Below are 21,209 nucleotides of genomic sequence, written 5' to 3' on the forward strand. Positions count from 1 at the left end.
GCCCTGCTGTTAACATCTGTGGTCCCAGCAGCGAGGCTGGAGTAAAAGGTACTTAATGCGTGCAGCTCATTTTGCAAGGTTAGAGAGAATCGATAGGAGATGCGTTTAATGTGGTATCGCTATCAGGTCTCATCACACTTTCAGAACTGCAATATCCACAGTGTGTATAATCTTAGTCTCGCGGTAAAGAGAATGGGTTGAGTGTGGTCTGAGATAGATATCTCGGCCTATTACAGACACACATGAAAAACTGCCCAGGGTCCTCTGGAATTTCACTCTTGTTATTGTGTTCTTTTTCTCATTTTCCCTTTCTCCTTTTCTCCTTTTCAAACATTCTCTTCTCTTCTCTCTCTTCCTTCCCTCCTTTCTTCTTTGTTCCTTCTTTCAACCTGCCTTTTCATTTCAGGGTTTTGACTTGCTCCTGTGGAAAACAGCCAGGACTTCAGCAAACCACCAAAGAGGCTGGGTGACCTCCCCTCGAGTTCCTGTGAGCACACGTGTTGACTGTGAAATCCAGGCTTGGAAATGCTCTCATGGGGGCGGCGCTGGTGGGAACCCACTGGCTTACAACAAACCAGACTTTTCCATAAGCTTCAGCGAAATTATTTTGAAAGAGAAACCTGTCTGGACACAGCATAATTAAACATAGCATTTTGTTCTTTTGTGAAGTAGACCACAAGGTAAAATTCTTTGTTGATCGTAATACATAATATATAATACTAAGGGAAAATTAGAGATAGTAAGGTCAAAATTATATCATGTGTTTGTGGCGCAGTGGGGGTGCTGTTTAATTTCATAACGAAGCTTGTGGGGGAAACCATAGTCTATCACAGAATGAAGTATCAGACGAGATGAAAAGAAGGAAACCAAACCTTGCTTAACCAATCTCTATCAGCATTTGCACAAGCAACCCTGTTGATATTCACCTCTATAAGAACTTGCCCATGGCGTGCTTAGTATTTTGGTTTAAGAGTAATAAGATAAGTAAGTAAGTAAGATAAGTAAGTAAGATAAATAAGATAAATAAGTAAGATTCAGAAATGCAGTCTAGTCCTATTCCTGTAGAACGACTGCTGAGACAAGACACTCAATTGTCTGGCTTGAAAACATCCTGATAATTACCATTGTTACAATTTTCAACCCAAATGGTTCAAGTGGGAATAACACAGCTGTATTAGTTTGCTGGGGCTGCCGTAACAAGCACCACACACCGGATGGCTCAAACAACAGAAGTGTGTTGTCTCACAGTTCTGGAGCCTTGGAAGTCTGAGATCAAGGCATTGGCAGAGTTGGTTTCTTCTCAGGGCTGTGAGGAAAAATCTGTTCCAGCCCTCTCTCCCAGCTTCTGGTAGTCTCGGACGTTCCTTGGCTCGTAGATGGCATCCTCCCTGTGTCTTCACATCATTTTCCCTCTGTGTTTGTCTGTCTCTGTGTCCAAATGTCCTCCATTTTTATAAGGACATCAGTCATATTAGATTAGGACCCACCCTAATGACCTTCTCTTAACTTGACCATCTGCAAGAACCTTATTGCCACATAAGGTCACATTCTTAGGTACTGGGGGTTAGGACTTCAACATTTTTAGGGGGACACAATTCAGTCCATGACAACAGCCATTTGTTTTCATACCCACATGTTCACCACCTAACTGTTATGCTACATCGAGCTGGAAATGCACACTGTGTGTCATTTAGAAATTCACACTAAATTCTCTTTAATTCTCAACTACTGCCAAATTCAGGAGCTTGCATGCCAAAAAGGAAATAAAATTTCCCTTATTTGACCACCTGGAGAATAAGCCTTTCCAAGGGCACAGGACAATGATGTGAACAGACCATATGGAAAAGACTGTGGTCCCAGCCCATTCACAATGGAAGTCTCTCTAGTCACGGAACAAGGGTACAGGTTGTGGCATAGCCCTGTCCTTCCTTTGGAAATTCACCAAAAGCTGGGGTTGAAACCTGACTAATTTGAACTCTGGTATATTAAAGCAGTATTTTGTCTTTGATATAAGTGACAAAATAGTTCATTATCACATATGGAAACATTATGTAAAATCCAACATGACCTACCATGGAGTGGTCCTATTCCACTAATATCAAAATTAACAAAAGATTTCTCTAATTCTCCTCTCTATGTTTATAACACTAAATGTGAAAGTAAAAAAAGATACTTTTTCTGTTGATCTTAAGCTAAGGTCTTCCTGATTTAAATATCAGTCCCATTTTTGGTGTCAAAAATGTGATAAACATATAAATGTGAAAATATCAAATAAAACAAGGCTGTAAATCCTATGACCATGATGACTGGATGACACCAACAAAAACTGGGAAGTGGGTCTGGCTATAATTTGGGAACAAAAGACTACTTATATCCTCATTTTAGATGGAAGCTAATCAGTTAATAGAACTTTATTTTTTATGTTTATACTTTCAAAAATATTAATATGAACATTTTAACAACTTAAGGTAAACTATCAGTAGAATTTAAAACAGAATAACAGGAGAAAAAAAGCAAAGAAAACAAAGCCCTTTTTTTAAAAAAAATAATTTACTAGAGAAAAAAACAGGAAGAATTTTTTCAATAAGTACAAAACAAGATAAAAGAAATAAAATTACATCGGTAATAATGATATACACTCCTGACCAAAACTACCATAGTAAAAGATACCCTCCCTCAAATGGTGAACTAATCAAACGCAACCTAATATTATTTAAAAGCTAAACATTAAAAGAAGTTGGTAGGTAAGTACTATTAAATGATTAGGCAAAGATATAACAGCTAAAGGCAAGAAGAGACAAAACGAATATAATGAAAGAAAACAAGGGTTGCTATATTCTTTTCAGGCCGTGGAGAATTAAAAGAAAAAGCCATTTTCTGGAATGAAGAGTTCTATTATTTTGATAATAAATAAAATCTAGACAGAAAATATAAAAGCAATAAATATTTATGCTCCAAATAACATTCCTCAAAATATAGCAATAATAAACTATTAGAGGCACAAAGAGAAGTTAACAGAAATACTGGGCTAGTGAGAGACCTTATTATAGCTTCCTCCATCTCTTTCAGTTGAAGTATGCAAATATAGATGCCACATGGTGGGCAGGGAGGGGAGAATGAGGTTCCAAATAACAATAAGATTGATTTATTCAGTCTACAGCAAAGGTTGTATCTTGGGGAGAACAGGAAAATATATTTCCTCTCAAGTTTATAAAGAATATTTGTAAATAGTAATTATACATTATGCTATATACACTTATAAACTCAAAATGTGGAAAAAATACAGGCTAAATTCTCACGCCATAAATGATTCTCTGAAAAACAATTGCAGTGAAAATCAAACACACCATTAAGCATTGTGTAGAAAATAATGAGAGTGAATATATAATCTGTCAAAATATCTGGAAGGCTGACCAAGTTATACACTAAAGCAAATCCATAACCTGTAAGCCTTTTATTAGGAAGCCAGAAAGAATAAAAATTATTGTGTTCAGTTAAAAAAATGGAAAAACAGGAACAAAAAAATAAGTAAAACAAAAGGAGAGAAAAAATAACGGCAGAAATTAATGAATTAGAAAACAAATAATAGAATAGGATAGACACATCTAAAATCTGGTTCTGTGTAGAAAAAAATTACTCATCAAATATTTAGCAAGTCTAATGAAATAGAAAAGAGAGAAAATATAAATATATAAAATTGGGAATAAAAAATGGACATGACCAAAGATATAAGTAAAAATTGTGTAAATTCTATTTTGATAAATTAGAAAACTGAATAAAACAGATGATTTTTGAAGACAATATAAAAGATGTAGAAAAGCTGAATGAAGAAAATTTTATAGTTGTCTAAAATTTCCTGTCTAGAAGGATGGAAGACTTTTCAATTTCTTATGCCAATCCTTATATTTGAAAAAGTGAAAAAGCCCAGAAAAATAAAACTACAGACCAGTCTCCTTTATGATTGGAGATGAAAAATTCTAAATAAAATATTAACAATTTAATTTGGAAATGTATTCTAAAAATATTACACCATGATCAAGAAGAACTTATTCTAAGAATGCAAGAATGATTTACTATAGAATGTCAAAACAACTCACTGCATTAGGTCAAAAGAGAAGAGTCACAGGGATAGTAATTCATGAGAGGCAAAATGTATTTGATAATATTCGTCATATAATACTAACTTTCTAAAAGTCTTTTAATAAACTGGGAGTAGATGTCAATATTCCTTACCATGATAAAGACCACTATTGCTCACGTTCAGCCAACCATCTTTAACGCTGAAGCACTAGCAATATCCACATTAATGTTTGAAAAAGACATAATATCTGCTATCACTACTAGTTTTAAAAATAGTTCTGAAAGTTCTAGCAATGCAAAAATTTTTTGAAAGACAAATGATAATCTATAAATATTGTAAAAAAGAGGCAAGTTATTAGAAGTAGCATGGAAAATAATAAAACTTAACTGAGGGATGTAAAAGTAGATCTGAATAACAGAAGAGACAAACCATATTCTGGGATAAAAGCATAGAGGAAAATTCTCCCCTCAAATAATCAGTAGACATAATTAATTTTTTTTTAAATCCCAGTAATATTTTTGAAAACATGGTAGTGAAAAACTAAAAAACATCTGGGAGAATTAAATACTTAGTAACTGATCATCTAGTGTGAAAAATATGTACAAGTTAATTTTAGAAAATATATAAAATTCATGAATACACGGTATAATTATATGTAGAAGCATATATATTATAATATAGTAAAAATGACAGAAATGGAAACAGTCTGAAAGCACAATAGAGAGTTAGGTACAGAAATGATGGAAAAGCCATATAGAGATTTTAAGTCAGGCGTTAAACATCAGATAGCAAAATATTACACCACTAGGTCATGTTCACATATTTAGAATGATCCCAAACCTGCAAATATATATGCACATAAACCATACACATGTTTATATATTTTTATATGATTATATTTATACTAATATATTTTATACATTGTATATAATATATTTGTGCTGCCTCCTAAACATTTTTTAAAATTTTTGATTTATTAAAAAAAAAAGCTGAAAGGTACTATCAGTCAAAATTGTAAGATGGATACCTGGATTCTCTCTAAATGGCATGGTTTTATATGACTATTGTGTTCTTCTTTGTGTTTTTGTGTATTTCTCACATTTGCTAGAAGGAATACAACATAAAAGCCAAAAAGACATAATGTGTGAATAACACTAGTACCTTGCATAATGTTTTGTGGAAATACATCTCATTCTTTTTTTAATCACAGAAATCTCTGAACAACCTTATAAAATTTTCAGCATTCTCCGCAGAAAACCTCATTATGTGCAAATAAGTATCAAATTTTGCACAAAGTTGAAGGTTTATAGACCCATTGAAGTCCGCTCAAGGACTCTAGGAGAAGAACAAACTGTGTACAAATTTCAGCAATTCCTCACGCAGTATCTCAACAGCTCCTCACCAAAACTTTGTAACAGAATAGCTACTATTTTTGTCATTTTAAAAATGTGTAAAATGAGCATAGGGAGATTAAGAACAGACAGCTAGTAGGGACAAAATCCACACAGGTGGCCACGTCCTCTACCTTAGTACCGAGCATTTTGTGTTATAGCCCATCTTGGTTTATTAAACACAGTATAGAATGTCATCTCATAAACAAAGCCAGAGCTTGAGTCCTGATTCACCCAGAAACTTTGGAAACTCTCCCGACTTCTCCATGCATGGGTTTCCTCCTCAACAAGGTGGAGATAATAATCCTTGCCCCGTATAGCCCCAGAGTTGTTATGGAGATGAAATGCAGGGAACGCACTTGCAAACATAATTTGTCTTTATTATTGTTAATACATAAACATTTCTAATATGAATCTATTAAAACTCAGGCAGCACTGGGTAAGTGCTGATGGGATCTAGGCGGTAGAGAAAAAAAAGGGCAAAGCATCTTACTAAAAGGCAATTAAAATGTGCCATTCTTGTTCAAAAAGTATGTTTCCAGGAGTAATTAGCAATCTGTTGTGCACTGAGCCATGGTTTGTTGGCAGAGTTCTATTATGTCAGTTCCGTGGGGCATCCTGTAAAGTGAATCAAAACACGTGCTTTCACAGGTTCCTGTCTAACTGGTTGCTGTGATTTAATTTTAATGATTAAAATTTTCAGTTAATTTTTAAGGCTTCCCACTGCATTTATCACAGACGCGATGAAGAGGAAAGAACAAGGAAGGCACATACAGGGATGATGAAGCTACCACACCCCATTTCACTCTTGGAGGTCATCCACTTGCTTCGATACCCCTGACACTGTGCCTTACACAGGGTCGGTCCTCCATAAACACGATGGCGTTGAAGCAGATGACTGAGAGGCTAAGCTGGTGCCATCTGAGAGGCTCCAACGGTAAAAAGCTGGGTGTCAAGTCACCTCAACAGGACTCAGTTTCCTCATCAGTAATCTGGATCTCACGAAGCCTTTTTTAATGTGGAAAATCCTTGTAAACCACAATGGATTATGAACGTGGAAGGCATCATTTTTTAGTGCATTTGGAACTTTCCTGAGCCAGTTCCTTCCAACGTCTTCTTTATCACAGATATTCTGTGACATCACCTAATGTACTTAACAGCCTGTCCCTAAAACTGAATTGAAACTCATTACTGACGCTTTTATTTGGTTTTCACTGATTGCACTCACCTACTTAGCTACCCCTTGTTCTGTATTCACCAGGGGATGGGCCATCTGGATGAATTGTCTATTTTATTTCTTATGCACCCAGCGGAAAGGTAGTTAAAGCTCAAAACCTTATGTGATGATTCTTTCATCCTTAGTCATAACCCTTCTACAATTGCTCGGGAGGGATGGTTATAGAGCCCATAAGTGTGAGATCACTCAGGCTGCTCTTCTAACCTCTAAATGGAGTCGGTCCTGAGGGATGGATAGAATTTCACTGCGTTTTCCCATTTCATTTGTATAATGAAATCATTGTTTGGCCTTCATTCTGTACTTTTGCCCTTTTTGATCTTAAGGTGGATCATGAACTAGCCCCCTCCAATTTCTCTTGGAAAACTAGGAATGTAAAATGGACTCTCATCAAATCTCAAGAAGGTGTTTTCTTCTTAAATGTATCATACCAAATAACTTCTTCCCTCCACAGCATTATGCATTTGTTATTTGCTTGCATGTATTTATATATACACATAGAAGTGAATTGATATGTAAATCTATAATGCATGAACTTGACAAAATTCTAACCATAACCTGAAAATGAATCACTTATCACCACTAATTGGGTCATATTATCATATTATCATCAGGTGTGTTCAGATTCAATCCCAAAGAGCAGTGTGCAATAGAACGTTAGCCTTCACTGGAATCACCTGGCACACTTGTTAAGCTGGAGATTACCAAACCTCACCCCAGAACTACTGAGCAAGACTCCGGGGATGAGGCTCAGACTTACGCATTCTTAGAAAACTTTAAGAAAGCATTGCCATGGAGAACTGATTCAGCCTGATCCCTGAGTAACACCTATATTTTTGACCCTTAGGGGAAAGCTAATGTTTCTCTCAGAAAGTCCCTAAAGATGACAAGATCCCACCTAGACTTTGTTAACCTTGTTCCAGATGGGAGCTCCTAGACACAATCTGACTTCATATCCCAGCCTCGGATGTTGAACCCTGTGGCAAGACAGAATTTGCCACCCCAAAATGTGTCTCTTTTGGATTGATTATTCTTAAGAACAAAAGACTCAAGAAGAACCTTTGACCTCCTCCCTTAACTGCCTAAAAGAATTTAAAATAGAAGGCCAGGAAGGAGCTAATATCATAAATAACTATAGTATAATATAAACTGGGTGTGGTAGACAGAGAGAAACCTAGCAAGGCCAATTTGATCAAAGTCCTCCCATATCCTATTGTCTTTGCAAGGTATAACAAACATTTGTTTAGCAAACATTTGCTTTTCCATCTCTATGTAAATTGCCTTTCTCCCCTTTGAAGTCCCAAACCACTACCCCCAGCATCCTCCTTTGTCTTTAGCTGAAGATGGTATTTAAGGTGGTGGCTTTGGCCATTTTGGCAAGTTACTTAGTTTTCCTGGGTTTCTCCCATGTATACATGTTACTAAATTTGTTTGATTTTCTCCTGTTATTCTGTCACATGTCCATTTTATTCTTAGACAAGCTGGAAGAACATAGAGAGTAGAGGAATATTTCTTCCTCCCTTACAATCCTAAAGGATCTCAGGCCAGTTGGCAGCTTCTCTGTGATGGAGTAAAATGGTGGGTTTTAAGGCAGCTCAATTTAGGATCTGCTTTGTGCCCTCCTCTCCCCCCAAATAACAATAAAGATTTTCCTTAGTCAATCACTGTTGTATTTTATTTCCCTGAGATGAGTTCTGCCAACATCTCATCTCATTAAAGTTAAGGAGATTCTCCAGATTGGGATATTGTTGACTATCCTAGAAATGATGGTCTAGTTTCATATAAAGATTGACTGTGATGTCTAGAAAACTCTCACATAGAGTCTACAAGTATTTTCCAGATCTCCATGGTCCTCTAATGCTCTCCTCCATCTATCAACCCTTTGGAAGGAGAATATAGCATATTCATGAGAATAAAGAAGGCAATGAATTTATTCTGAGTTTAGCCAGAATGACAGTACTTGCTTGAGGCAGAAACAAAGTGGGAGACCTCTATCTAACCAGTCATTCTTTATTCTTTATTCTCTTCTTTTTTGTTTTTCAACTCTATGGTGAGAAGCAATTTGAACAGCCATATGCATTGTGCTTGCTGGAGCCTACTGAAAGTATACTGTGATTCACAACAATTATGTCACACAGCATAAGACTTTTCATTAGAATGGTGACATTTATCTTACTGACCCATCACTTCTTGTTATAACCAGTGACTTGCCATATGATCTTGGGTGAGTAACTTTGACTATCTGTGACCAATAGCAGCAGCCCCCATCCATCTGAGTGTAAGGAGATTAATGAGTTATAGCCAGTGAGGACTTTGGCGCATGTGGAAGGAACCCTAAATTTGCTTAAGTAACACATAATCCCCTCCAAAGCGCTGATCATTGTGTTTTAAACTAAATTTGAGTAAATACCTAATGTCTATAGAGGAAGGTTTCCTCTGAGATATAAACAGATAGATTTGGAGTTGCTGAAACTGTTGGCTCAAGATGTGTCCATCCCTAAGCACTGAAACAAACTGAGGTCCAGGAAAAAGGAATTTGTTTCTGAGTTGGAACTTCATTTCAGTGGCCATGGAAAGGAATAGCTAATAATACTCTTCCATCTCTCTCTCAGTATAAATCAATAGAATCTCTTGTAAGATGATCAAAAATTAGAAGAGCCCTGGAGAAGCACATACGTGTTGTTATTATCTTCTGGTGAACACAACACACACACATGCACACAGACACAGATACATTCACCTCCCACATACTCTTACACACGCCTACACATGCCTACACACACAATTACAAATTTGGCACCATGATGGCTCAATCAATGTTTCTGAATCATCTACAAAAAACAATGATTTTAGTGCAAGTAACTTCTTAAGAAAATGAAGTCATGTAGCCAGCTATTTTCAACCAACACTTGGAACTGAGTATAGTATTTCTCTTTAAGTTTTAGATGCCTGAGTTCAGTGGGAAATTTAAAAGATCCAACAGATTTTTCTTTTCTATTTCATGACAGATACTTGGTTGTTAAAGGATTTTTGTCAGCCTTTCCTCAACAACTCACTTAAAGGTCTAAATGTTGTTTAAATGAGAAAATAGTCACCTGTGATACAGAAGGCAGGATGCTGGATGCTGGAAACATCCATTAGTGTATATAAAATGGTGGCCAGGTAAGGGCAGGCTGAGAGAATAGTCCTCACAAGTGGCTGTTTATGGAGTAAACAGAGGTAACGCTTTGGAAATCAATTTGTTGATTTGTAACCAAAATTTCCCCAATGTTCAACAGAGGGCAACAGGAAGGAGAGTTGTGGAGTAAATTATAGAAGTTTACTTAATGTAAATACCATTGTGGTAAGCAGAAAGCCCAATTAACAAGCAGAAAAATGCATGTGGTATCATGTTAAATGAAAAAGCCAACACATAAATCAACGGATCAGAGGAGAAAAGTCGGAAATAAATCAACATATTTATGGGAATTTAGTTTCAGGCAAAGAAGATAATTCAAATTAGTGGGGAAATAATGTATTAGTCAACAAACAGTGTTGGGGCAACTAAATAGCTGCCTGAAAAAGTATATTCCTCCCTCACACTTACACGAATATAAAGTCCAGAAGAATGAATGAAAATTAAACCACAAAAGCACTAGGAGAAAGCATAGAAAAAAATATTATAATCTCAAAATAAAAAAGTCTTTCCAACTATAGTATAAAACCTAAAAGACAATAAAAAATTGATCAATCCAACTATGTAAAAGTATGTTTTTACATGTCCCACTCCCCCAAATAAATATCATAAATGAAAGGAAAAGAGAGAACATATAGGGAAAATATTTACAATTCTTAATGTAAAGAGCTAATTAATATACAAAGAGTCCTTAAAAATCAATATAGAAAACTCCATTGGAAATGGGCAGAAGTTTGCAAAAACTTAGAGAAAATAAAATATAATGGTTTTTAATCATGTACAAAGTTTCTCAACTTCACTTAAACTAAAACAGACAAGTTAAAACTTCAGTAACATACTGTACTTCACCAATCAGGTTAACAAGATCAAAAACTTAATAACATGCTATGATGTGGGAAAATGAACACTGTCATGCACTGCTGGTGGGCGTGTACATTGGTAAACCTCTACAAAAGTCAGTCAAAATATAGAATGCACATACTGTTTGACCCAGCAATTCTATTCCCATGAATTTCTTATGCAGATGAGAATTTAAAGTTCCTATACTCCAAATTCAAGAAAAGATGATTGTTCATTGGCCATAGCCCCAAGGCATAAGCAAGTCACCACTACAACCTTTTTCAAAGCCACCCCAATCAATCACTGAACATTCAATTTAGTAACTGCATTTCTTAGAGCCAGCCATAACCAACAGGCTCATGCAAATTGCCAAGGCTCCGCAGCTAAAGCTCAACCAATTCCTAAACACTCTCACTTCTGAAAGTCTTCAGTCCCTGAATTCAATGCTTCCCAAAACCCTTTAGAAGATCAGCTTTTGCGTTCTTTCGATAGAACTTTGTCCTATGAGCATTCTTTCCCTTGTTTAGCAAGCAATAAAGTCAGTTTTTGCTTCATATATTAGCTGGTAGCCTTTTCCTTCAATCCAAATACTCACATACATGAGAAACAATGTATGCACAAGGATATTCATTAAAGTATTGTTTAATATAGAAACAGATTATAAACAATGTCAATAATCTAAAAGGCCCAGTAAATTAGAAACCAGAAACATCAGATATCTCCTTGAAAGGGAATGAATTGTTATGAGTGAGGAAGAGATAGATATATTTTATTTAATAACTTTTGCTTTTTATTTAATTTGCATGTGTTATGTATTAAAAGGTAATTTATTTAAAGTCAGAATTTCAAATTGCATGTGTAAATGAAAAGAAAGCAAATGAAATTGGTAGCAAAAGCATAATAACTGCCATTTCTAAATAATTGGGGGATAGTTTTTTAAATGTCTTTTTCCCTAAATGTTTTATGATTTTGTGACATAACTTGTTATTTTAAATTGGCACTGTTTATAAGTGTCATGCTAGGAATCACACAAAAATATAACAAACACAATTATTCCATTCCAAGTTGGCATGTAACAAAAAGATAGGAGTGACATGAAAGAATCTTACTTATTGGGAGAAACAATCTAAATGAAAGGAAGAATTAGAGGAGTCCAAGTACATCGTACAAGGGAAACAGACAGAACACGACCTGCAAGAGGCTTCAAGCAAAAGTCCAAAATCTCAGCAGAGCCTTGGGGCTACAGAGCTAATATTCCTACTCTGAAAGGCTCCCCAGTGAGTCACTTTTGCTGCATTGTAACTGAGAAGCTCAACATAAAACTTAAAGCTTGCAACATATATGCATTACTTGTCTGGATTTTAAAAAGTAAACCTAATTAAAGAGATGAGAAACATTTTGCTTCATTTTAAATTAGTCCTATCTTTCCCCAGATACACTACAAATACAGGGAAAGACCCGGCATTGTCGACTTAACAGAAGCCAGTATCTGCTTACAGCACAATACCCGTCAGAAATAACATCTCCCAGTGCCAGACTTGCTGAGTCCGTCACATATTCCAAAAAACAACTTCTAATTTCCTTACCGTTGGGCAGTGTGATCTTGGAGTTGAGAAGCCAGGTTTAGCTTTTTTCTTTCACCAGATACCTCTCTAAACGGAAGAAAAAAGTGGAACACATTAATAATGTTGCTTAACAGCTATCTGGATCTGTTGAGTTGGAAATAAAATAGTTTATTAAAATGTCCAAAATATCAAACAGAGACCTATTTTCATCAATCATTTAATAGTAGTAATATATTACTCAGACTGTGCTGACTTCATCAATGAGGTTAGTTGCAGCGTTTCAGGTAACCACAAATGCTAAAGAAACTTACTAGGTACTCTATCACTTAATACAACTTTAATCTAGTCCCCCTATTCCATATTTCATTTGTGGCCTTGAAATACCTACTGTGGGTTATATTAATTATGGAAAAAAGTAACTTTCTAGGCATAACAAGTTTTCTTTCATGGTTTGTTCATTGTAATTGATGTCTTCACCCCAAACCTTGACAAACAAGACATTTGAAAGAAATTAAATTAGTAATCTGATTTTCCTCCCGAACAAAGAGTTGTAATTTTTAGGACTGAAAAAAGGCAAATTTCCCAATTTACTCATATTTCTTTTACGTTAAAAAAATTGCTTAAATAATCACTTCTATCTAGACTCGTCCATTACAGTTTTAGAATAATATCAGTCTTATACAATTTATAGTTTTTAAAGTTTTCTCCAAATGCCATCATCAGGCAATCTGGTGATAGCTATTACAATTAAAAATACATATGCCTGGGCCAGCCCCATGGCTTAGCGGTTAAGTGCTCGCGCTCCGCTACTGGCGGCCCGGGTTCAGATCCCGGGTGGGCACCGACGCACCGCTTCTCTGGCCATGCTGAGGCCGCGTCCCACATACAGCAACTAGAAGGATGTGCAACTATGACATACAACTATCTACTGGGGCTTTGGGGGGAAAAAAAAGGAGGAAGATTGGCAATAGATGTTAGCTCAGAGCCGGTCTTCCTCAGCAAAAAGAGGAAGATTAGCATGGATGTTAGCTCGGGGCTGATCTTCCTCACAAAAAAAAATAAATAAAAAATACATATGCCAGAGTTCCATTTCCGGGAATCTGTAAAAAGCACATACACCATGGTGCTCACTGCAGCATTGCTTTCAGAAGTTCAAGAACTAGAAACCATATTGATACCCCTTGATAGAAGAATGGTGGAATAGGCCTAACAGACAATGCTCTGTCCACTCATCAAATGTTAAGCAATCATTAGAAATAATTAAATAGCATTATACCATATGACTTGGAAGAAGTTTGTCAACGATTTTTGATTAGGAAAAGTAAGATGTAGAAAAGTATGCAAAATGATTCTTTTTGTGAAGAAATGAGTTGTAAAACTAGCCTTCATATCGGTGATTTCCAACCAGGAGTGATTTTTCCCACTACAGGACATCTGCCAACATCTGAGATACTTTCCGGTTGTCAAAACTGGTGGGGAGGGTGCAACTAGCATCTAGTGGTTGGAGGCCAGGGATGCTTCTCAACATCCTACAATGCACCAGACAGCCCCACGCCAAAGAATTACCTGGCCCAAAATTTCAGTGGTGCCGAGATTGACATACCCTCCTGCACATGGGGATTATATATTACATAAGTGTGGAAAACATATGGGAACTCACACACTAGGTTGTCAGGGTAGCTCATTTCAGAAGAACCGGGAGCAGGGATGAGGGTGACATGCTGATGGAGGGGATGGAGGGAGTGGATGGAGATGCCCTGGATAAGACCAGCATCATGACATGATCTTAGTTCTCATGTCTCTATCAAAAGAAGAAAAAGTGGCACGTTCAAATCATCTTTGCCACGTTTATTCTTGTTCCTTAGATGCAGCTAAGTGAAAGCATAACTTTAAAACTTCCCTGAAACCACACTCTTCACAGATGAAAGAAAAATAATCCCAACTTAGAAGAAAAACCCTTAAAGGCAGTGAAGATAGAGAAATGATAACTTTGCCAGCCTGGCCTTTGACAAATCTCTATGCACTATTGCCTGGATTCCCATGAATAATCTTGTCGCTCTCAATTAGTTTGAATTAACCTCACCCTCTTTCACCCCTCATATCAGTAGTTTGGTGTTTTTATTACACTATAGGGAATTCAATTTGAAATAGAGCAGAAAAACCAAAAACATGAGAAGTGACTCATTCACTCTGCATAGATGTGACTTTGGCTGTTTTTGCTGTCCTTTTCCTGTGGTTAGCACTTTAACTTATATCCTGCAGGCAAATACACAAAATACACCTCCAAATGGGCATTCTGTGCAATGCCACGAATGAAGTACACTGACTCAATGCCTTTTGTGAATTAAGAAATGGTCCTTTTTGTCATCTATCCTAAACTTTTGGTCCTCAGGTATTCTGTGTAGTGGTGTACTCTGGGTAAGCCCCTCTCTGATGGAAGTCCTCCTGAGGTCTGTATATGGCCCCCGAATGCTTGGCAGGCAAGGGCCCAGAACACATCTTGCAGGAAATGCTGCTGCATCAGATACAGCAAATACCAGAGGAAAGTACCAATTCTTTCCACATGCGGCATGCCAGGTTACTGCACACAGGAAACACCAGGAGGGTGATGGGGCACCATGGGAGGGCAAATTGATTCTCACTATTCATCTGAAAAAATATTTTTTGTAATCCTATCTCTAAGTCTTCCCAGACCCTAGACTCTTGACTTCACTTCACACTGCTCTTCCTTTGAATCTTTGAGCAGCCAGGCCTGACTTCATCACCGCTGCTTCCCAGGGCACTAAGTTCCCTTTCCTTCACCTGTTACTCCCATCACCCCTTCTCTCACTCCCATCTCCATGCCCATTTATAAGCTCTGTTTGTTTTCTGATGTTGCATGAACATCCTCACTCCTCTGACTAGACTACACCAAAATCCTTTGATGCCCATTCTGTTCTGATTTGCAAGGTGCATTTTAACTTTCTTGTCTATGTCACAAAACATGGGTTATAAGCATATCAGAGAACAGCGGAGCGCACTGGACCACCGTAGCCAGTAGGTTCCAACGCCCCTGCTGTCGCCGTCCGTTGGTAGATCTGACAGAGCTGACATCAGTCCAGGAATGGCATCAGTGGCAGACGTGGCTGCCCTCTGTTTATCCCCCAACACTAGTCATAAGGGACTATTCCATGATGGAGGAAAACCTCGGACACCTGTGCCTGTTCCATTACCTGACGCGTAGTTAAGTCTATGGATATATGTGGTATTGTAAAATTCTTTAAGTTTTCTGTATATTATGATGTTTTAACATTCAAAAAAAATTTCTGGCTCCAATTCTTAGAAGCAACTAAGGTCCAGCAGAGAACATGTCTTTGATATACAAACTAACCAATCCAGAGCCACCCTCTCTCTGTCTGGCCCATGCACCCCAGGAGACAATATTCCTCTGCCTTAATCACCACAGGGCCAGGTACCAGGCAACTAGGGACCACCTCTATGGCCCAAAGCCCACCAAAATTATTCAATGTAGCCAGTCTTTAACTGTTTACCCTGCCCTGCCATGCCTTTCCCAAGGAAACTCCAGTAAAGGCCATGACCCAAGCTCTGCCCCCGCCCTTGTCCTCTGCCTCCTGGCCACCCTGTGTCTTTCCCATGTGGCCTTGGGCAGTGTGCTGTGCCTTCTGTCCCTAGGACTTGTGACTATAACAAACTTTGTGGGGTTTTTTCCTGAGCCTCTCCTACGTCTCCTCTTGTGGGAGCCACACCTGACTGAGCATCTCATAAAAGAATACAAAACATATACATAAACACATACAAACTACGCCTATAATGCACATAGAATGTAGAGAAGACCAAAGGTGTTTGTGAGTTGAAGTCAAGGACCCAATAGAGGCATCTTCTTGTAGCTTCCACATTTTACAACAAAGTCCAAATTCCTCCCTGCCTTGACTTCCTTCCTCAGCATTATATTAAGATGACTCTCTACAGGGCCACCTGTAACATGATTCTGGCCAACTCTCTTGACTGGCTCCTTCACTGTATGCAAACGTCCACCTAAATGTCACCTCCTCCAAGAAGCCTCCTATGATACATCTGGCCCTGCCTCCATCACCTTCTTTTCCACAGCCCAGCATTATTTTCTTCATAGCATGTGTCACCAGCTGATGCAGCACTATTAGTGTGTACTGGGTTATGTGATTCCTGTCCCCAAACTCACCCCCCCCTCATTCCCACTGTAACCGGGAGGGCTTGGCTGCCCCATGGCTGGGCACCCCGCACAGGGCAAGGCATGAGGCAGATGCTCAGCGCAGGTTTGTGGAATTCCTTAGCTAATCTGTTTTCTGTACAGATGAGGAAGAAAGGCCCAGAGAGGTGGCACGACCCAGCCAAGCTCACTCAGAAAATTGTAAGCATTCAACATTTTATTCAAGTCCAGAATCCTTTGCCTTTAAGTATTGGCTCAGAATGTTTTGTTTTGTTCTATTTTGCTGTTCACAAAAAACATGAAAAGTAATTGATGGGGACTGTTTTTCCCCAAGGGAAGCCCAGAAAAGCAACTGTATATTCTATGAAGAACATAAATATTTCTTAGTCATGAACCAGAGATTTTCAAGGAATTCTCAGGAATTCCGAGGCTTGACCTTCCCCTTCCCATGGTGAATTAAGAGCCGCAAAGGCTGTTGCAAACACAGCTTCCATGAAAATCCAAGGGACATGCATGTTCCCCACAAAGGCATCACTGTTCCTCATGCTAAGCTTTGCTGCCTTGGCTTCCGAAAAATTCATTCTGAAAAATCAGACTCTGATTTAATACCGCCTCATCCCAAGTCCCTGGGACAATTAACTTCCTCCCCCCACCGCCTCCACATTCTTCTATGTTTTTTCTATTCTCTCTTTTGGCTCTTCCTTCATTTCATCTTCACGATAAACCAATGTAGTAAATATCTGCATCCCAATTTTAAAGATTAGGACAACTGAGTCCCAGAGAAATTCAATAACTTGCACTCTGGTAATACAGCTCACCAAGATGGCCTGACCCAAAAATCCAGGGCATCTTTTTATTTCACAGTAAGTCATTATGATCCTTTTTGGTTTACATGAAATGCAGAATGCAGTGAGCATGCAGGGAGAATGGAAGGGAGAGAGACAGTATAGAAAAGGTAATACTAGGGTTTGGAGTAGGTATACTGTTTGAATCTTTATGAACCATGGGCAAGTTACTTGACCATGCTAAGGCTTAACTGTCTCATTCAAAAAATAAAGAGAAATAGGCTGGCCCAGTGGCATAGTGGTTAAGTTCACGTCCTCGGCTTAGGTGGCCCAGGGTTCGCGGGTTTGGACCCCGGGCGCGAACATAGGCACAGCTCATCAAGCCATGCTGTGGCGGCATGTCATATAAAGTAGAGGAAGATTGGCATAGATGTTAGCTCAGTGACAATCTTCCTCACCAAAAAAGAGAGAGAGAGAGAGAGAGAGAGAGAGAAAATAGTATTGTCCTCACAAGACTGATGGAAGATTCAATGAGACAGTACATATGCAAAACGTATTAGACTGTGCCTAATCGATAAGTGATAAGTAAATGCATTATCTATGAAACTAGGCAGAGGCGTGGGAGTGTGCGCATCTGCAGGTATATGTAAGTATATGTAGGCCTGGTGTCGGCCTGTGAGCCTCTCTGTGCAGAAGCTCTTAAGGTATATAGAGGTGGGAGCCTTGAGCTGGCTGACTTGACCCAGGAGGTACAGTCCCCCCTGCAAGTGCTGTAATCTTGGATCTTCTCAGAAGGGCCAATTCCCAGCCTCTGACAAGCCAGGATGCCCAAGAAAGCCATGCTCCCAGGACCAGCTGGCTGGACAGCAGCATCTGATAGCAGAGGACAGTGACCCAGAGCACTTCAGGAAACAGTGACGGTGATGCTAGTAACGACAGTGAGAAACGAGTGTTCTCAAAACCCTGGTTTTCTTAAAAGGCTACTATTCTTTTTTTCCAATGAATAGGGTGGACAGATTTAGCAAATAAAAACACAATATGGTGAGTTCTATTTGAATTTTAGGTAAATGATGAATATATTTTTACTGTAAGTATGACCCATGCGGTATTTGTTAATTCTTCCTATGAGCAATGCTGATTTCTCTACATCCTTTCTCCAGTTTAACTATCATAGAAGTGACTGTGTTTGGGACCATTGGCCCCTAGATGTCATAGGAGTGATTGGTCAGAGGTGACCCTTACAACACCAAATCAAAGAGAAAGTTGCGAACCCTATTAGGAAGCCAAAACAGTATCACTAATGCTATTCTTAATCTACTCTGCAGTGGCAATGAACATCTCTCATTCTACACGTGGACAATGTCCCTTAAATATAAGTTTTTAGGCTTTTTTTTTTAATTCTCGAAATACATATTCTTCCCATTAAAATACCAGACATTTAGGGAGGATATATTTCTTTCTTCTAGATGAATAAAATAAACGACCCTTCAGTTTATGTTTTTAATCACTCCAACCCCATATGAGATAACTATTCATCCTGATGGAAATTTCCCACAAACTCAGTGCTGTTTCAGTTTGCACTATCAAAAGTTATGCATATGGTCTGCAAGGAATTACAAATATTTAAGGTTTTGTAAGCGTTGTGAGTTCTTTAAAAGTTTGGAAACCCCAGATTTATATGAAAGACTATTTCGAAAGGTTTTAAATAAATGTCTATGAGTCAAATTCTCCATGAAAAGGGGAAAAGGGCAATTTATCTGAATAGGGAAATACTGTTTCAAATATTCTATGTCAAAGGGTTTCCTGGTACATCTAGAGAAGGCCAATGAGAGAATCTGTCCTGTTTTTGAGTCTCATTCGTCTCTTTATTTTATGCACATGTGAATTTTGTTTGATAAGCATGGACCCTACTCATGGCAGGAGCAGTTAGTTGTCAATGCACACGGCCCTGATATGGACCCTTCACAGCAGTACTGGAGCAGGAACACATTTAATAATTGTTGTCTGAGAATTCTGTCTCCATGAACCAGCAAACCTATCAGGGGATGGTTTGCAAACTATCTGGTGCAAAGAATCCTCTGAGGTGCTTAATTGAGAGCAGACACACCTAGAGCGTATTCCTCTGCGGTGCTGATTCAGTGGGTGGAGGAAGGGCCCGGGATCCTGCACATTAACCACTACCCTACCTGACATGAGGGTCAGTGATTGTCTGAACACACTTCTCACACTCTGAAGAACCATGTTGTACCCTCTACAAGCCACTCACAGATCCATAAAGATGTGGGCAAAACCACAGGGACAGCTTTGAGGATGACTTACAGATTTTAGATCTCAATGGAACCTCAATTCGGGGTTAGAGAGAAAAGTGAAACTAAGTTAGACATCAGAAGGATACTTCAGGTACAATGAGATTTTAAGGGTTCCTTCTCATTCTTCCCCAATTCCTGCACTTGGTATTGAAAGGAGAAAAGTCAAACTTGAGAGTTAAATGCAGAGTCTTTCAGAAATGCTGCGTCTGCAAATGGGCCAGGGAGGAACGCACAGAGGGGCAGGACCTGTGGGCCTCCTGGCCCTGCAGCACTGAGCTGCCTGGTCTAGACCCAGGAGGAGCATTTAACCCCACAAAATCCTCCTTTGCATTTGAACAGTCTTTCTATCTCAGACCTCCCACAATAACAGTTTTTCTCCCACTCCTCCCTCCTGACTTAGACAAGTGACCTAAAATAGCAAATACATTTTTCCATTTGTTGCTCACTAAAAACATGAGCTGCTTCTATCTTTAAATGGCCACGATGTCTTGACACAGTTAGCTGGAGCCCTCTCGATATGACTTTTTCTAGGACACAGGTCGTGTTACGATGCAAATAAAAAACTGTTGCCAAGGACAATAAAAGTCTTGGCTTCCTGCAAATAGTGAAGTTGAGAAAATAGTCAGAGCCATGGCAGTGTAGCTTGGTACACAGGAGCTTGGCTCCAGAACCTGACAGCTTGGGTTCGAATCCCGGTTCAGACTCCACTAGCTGACTATCGTTGGGCTTCTGTTTCTTCATCTTTAAGTCAAAGAAGATTCCAGTATCTACCTGCTAGGATTGCTGTGAGGTTTAAATGAGTCAATTGATATCAAATACTTAGTAGATATGTATTAAGTGCTTAATAAATATTAGTTACCATCATTACCATAAGAAGGGAATGCTCACAGAGTATGAATGCCTCCCATCAATTCCGATGGACAATCATAACAGTCTTTTGCATCTCATGAAATAAGAAACAACTATTACCAATTGTTAGTTCCATCTGTCCACTGGCTACACTATGAAATCCACCCCCTTTCTTCCCTAGATCATGAGCATATGTGCAGGGTCTGCACTGAGACTCTATTATCCCTATATTTCTTAAACCAATGTCGATTCCTAAGTTGATTAATTAACTATATTTTTTGCTACAACTTTGAAATCAATTTCTTTCCCGGAAATGAAACAAAGATTCATTCTTCTCTCTGCCTGTCTTCCTCTCTGATTCGCACACCTTCTGTCTTTCCCATTCTTTCTCTTCCATTCTTTGACTCTCTCTTTCTCTCTCTCTCTCTCTCACACACACACACACACACACACACACACACACACACACACAGAGATGCGCGCGCGCGCGCACACACAGTTTTGAAACAAAAGTAGAATATCAAAGAGAACATACCTAACAGCCTAATTTCCCAACATAAACATTTTAATTTCATTTCCTGTGGCCCCTCCACAGACCCATGTGAACAGAATCGAGAAACTACAACTCTGGTAAATAAAATGACTAGAAATGTGCTTGCAACAGCCAATCCTTAAAATTCTCTTATTCCACTCTTCCCCTTTCTCTCTCCTAGCTGTATAGCAGACACGAGTAAGGCTGAATGTCCCGGGAAATAAATGAATAAAGAGATTTACCCACGGAGAAACAATGTTTT

Source organism: Diceros bicornis, chromosome 27 (genome assembly GCF_020826845.1).
Source record: "Diceros bicornis minor isolate mBicDic1 chromosome 27, mDicBic1.mat.cur, whole genome shotgun sequence".
Classification (NCBI taxonomy): Eukaryota; Metazoa; Chordata; class Mammalia; order Perissodactyla; family Rhinocerotidae; genus Diceros; species Diceros bicornis.